Source organism: Macaca fascicularis, chromosome 2, assembly GCF_037993035.2.
Source record: "Macaca fascicularis isolate 582-1 chromosome 2, T2T-MFA8v1.1".
Classification (NCBI taxonomy): Eukaryota; Metazoa; Chordata; class Mammalia; order Primates; family Cercopithecidae; genus Macaca; species Macaca fascicularis.
Window position 1 is genome coordinate 160888791 of NC_088376.1, and position 3496 is coordinate 160892286.

Consider the following 3496-nt stretch of genomic DNA (forward strand, 5'->3'; position numbering starts at 1 on the left):
CATATTTATTTGATTGTTTTCTATGTTGAGACAGTTCTCTTTTTATTTATTTATTGAAATTTTAGTTTTCATTTTTTAGTATCCTGTCAGGTTGTACAACAGTTCTCATAAGAGAATTTGCATGCACTTTCAATATCTAATTTGTATTGTACTTTTTTATTTTTATAAATGTATTGGCATGGATGTGGACCTTTTTGGTTATTGATAAGTTTATTCCTTGATTTATCTTTGTGGGTTGATTATAAAAGGGCAGTATTATAAGCTGGACACTGTCCAAAGAAGTTTTCTTTTAGTACCTTAACTGATCTTGTTTTCAGATGTAAAAACTAATTTTTGGTGGAATTCTTTCCTGGACAGTATTTCCATGGTCATGGAAAAGGAAAGCAGAAATTCAGGAAAGGGAAAAGCAAGGAAGAGCTTGCATGACAGCAAATGAGTTAGTAACAAACCTGCTATAATTGCAGGATTTGGTCCTTGCAAAAAAAACCACTTTCTAGTATGGAATGGTTATGTTATTAGTTTTCTATTGCTGCTTTACAAATTATCACAAACAGTATTTTACAGTTCTGTAGGCCAGATGGGCAGATTTGACTGACCTTTTTTTTGTTTAGGGTCTTAAAGCTGAAATCAAGTTGAGTGCCAGGCTGGGCATTGTTCTGGAGTCTCTAGGGGAAAAGTCTGCTGCTAAGCTCATTGAGTTGCCAGATCGTTGCATCATGGGCCTGAGGTCCCCATTTCCTTGCTGACTGTCAGGTGCCACTCTCAGCTCCAGGAAGCTACCCACATTTCTTGACACATGATTCCTTCCATCTTTAGGCTGGCAATGGTGCATTCAGTTCTTCTCATACTTGGAATCTGTCTGACTTCCCTTTATGCTACAAACCAGATAAAATGATTTTAAAGGGCTTGTGTGATTAGGCCTACCACATCTTTTTGCTTAACTCAAAGTCAACTGATGAGAATCATAATTACATCCGCAAATCTCTTGCCAGGTTTTTTAAAACGACAGACACCAAGTCCCATATTCATGGTCTGAGGGATATCTTGAGCCAATTTAGGACTCTGCCCACCATAGTGATTTAAATAAGCCCCCTGGCTCTGGCCCAGTTAGATTAGCCAGCTAGGTCTCTGGTAGGCCTGTGTACATTGACCACCATCAGATTATGCATTTAGAAATGAGTGATAAAGATATAAAGTGCCCACCATTCTTTGAACAAAACTTTTTGAGCACTTACTGTAGGTCAGACACTTTTTGTGGAGATTTTAGTCTAGTCTCAACAAAAATTTCCTAGAGGTCCGCAGTGAAAAATGGCTTATATAAAGTTGAGTAAGTAATTTTTGGGTAGATAAGTGAGTTGAAAAGATGGATACAAGAACAGAAAGACGAAGGTCTCCCTGATTCTGCTGCTCAGGAGGGAATTCAAATCCTTGGAAAGGATTCATTAACAGTCTTTCCAGAATTTCAGGTCGGCCAAAATACCATCTAGTTAATCCAATTATGTTAGTAGAGTGCCTGAATCATTACAGTGTAACATTTGAAAAATGTGCAATGGTGGCAGTGTGGAGTGATAGTATAAATGAATAGGTTTAGTGTGATAATGGCATTTAAAACCTCAACTAATGAAGGAAGATGGATGACATTGCTTTTGAAAGTTGAGTTGCCTGCTGAAAAAGTGTCCTGTGTGTAATTACTGCCTTAGAACAATTTGTTGATTCGCTTTTGTTGCCTGAAAGATAGGTAGGATTCAGCAACTCACACACACACAAAAGAAGTAGAAGGTTCGAAAGTTCACAGATGAGTTTGGCCCTTCCTTGGCAGAACAGACAGCCATATGAAGAAACACCTATGATGATACATTTGCAAATTCTTTTAACAAATATTTGAATGCCTTCCTAGGCACTATTAACCACTATTGTTACATCACTCAGCAAAACAAAAATACCTGGTTTTAAAGAGCTTTTATTTGGTGAAGGAAGACAGCAGTAAGTTATATGGTATGCTAAAATGTGATAAAGTTCTATGAAAAAAAAATAGAGAAGGAAATCAGGAATGGGGTGGAGAGTGGGTTGCAAATGACTGTTTCCAGCTGCCTGGAAAATATAATGCCCTTGTCTTTGAAAAGTTGCTTTAACTTAAGACTGAAATGTACCAAGGAAGTGCAGTAATAAAAAGGGTGTTTTCTAATATGTCATTCTTTTATAAGTTGTACTCTTTACTAGGTGTGGTGGCTCATGTCTGCAATCCCAGTACTTTGGGAGGCTGAGGCGTGAGGATCAAGAGCCCAGGAGTTCGAGACCAGCCCGGGCAACATGGTGAGACCCAGTCTTTTAAAAAATTTTTTGAAATGGTGCTTGTCTGTATTCTCAGCTGCTCATGAAGCTGAGACGGGAAGATCTCTTGAGCCCAGGAAGTTGAGGCTCCAGTGAACTATGATTGTGCCACTGCCTTCCAGCTATGGTGGCAGAGCAAGATCCTGTTTTAATAATAAGTTGTACACTGAAGATACTAGTTTGGGAAATGTAGTGATAATGTACCCAGTGCTGCTATAGTAGTCCCTGCTAATGTGCCAGTGTCCAGGAGTGATAAACTTGTAATCTTGTAAACTGGGAGATTAATCAAATGTGTGAGCCCTTTTTAAACCAAGAAAAATGAACATTCTATCTAGAGTTAGGTGATCTAATCAAACATATTAGAGATTATTTAGGTTACTCATGATTTCTGTATGTATTTAGCCTTGTAGAATACCCTTGATGAACTTGATTGACCCTTAAAAAAGAATCTTTATTATTGAGCATAAACATTGAAGAATAAAGAAGATAGAAAGTGATGCCTCCTCATTGGGGTAGCATTTCCAGGACAAGCCTAATTTTATCCCATAGAATTACGTTGGGAAGGAAATTCAAAACGTTAACAAGAGGTTTAGACAAACATGGCTTCCAGCTTCTGAAGGCAATGGCCAGCTGGGGGCACCCCTGTCCAAGGGGAGAGGACTTGGCTGAGGTGCATTTGTATATCTCCTGGTGCATTAAGAAGGGATAGGTAATCTACTGGCACTTAAAAATAATTGCTATGATTGAATGATTTTCCCACTCCAGTTTTTAAAACCAGCAAGAAAAATTTCTGCTTAAAAGCCCCCAGTGGCTGGCCAGGCGCAGTGGCTCACACCTGTAATCCCAGCACTTTGGGAAGCCGAGATGGGCGGATCACTTGAGGTCAGGAGTTCAAGACCAGTCTGGCCAACATGGTGAAACCCCATCTCTACTTAAAAAACAAAAATTAGCCAGGCGTGGTGGCAGGCGCCTGTAATCCAAGCTACTCAGGAGGCTGAGGCAGGAGAATCGCTTAAACCCAGAAGGCGGAGGTTGCAGTGAGCGCGCCACTGCACTCTAGCCTGGGTGACAGGTTTTTAACAGATTTGAGACTCTGTCTCAAAAAAAAAAAAAAAAAAAAAAAAATTGTACCCACAGTGGCTTCTCAGTGCCTTGAAGACAGATA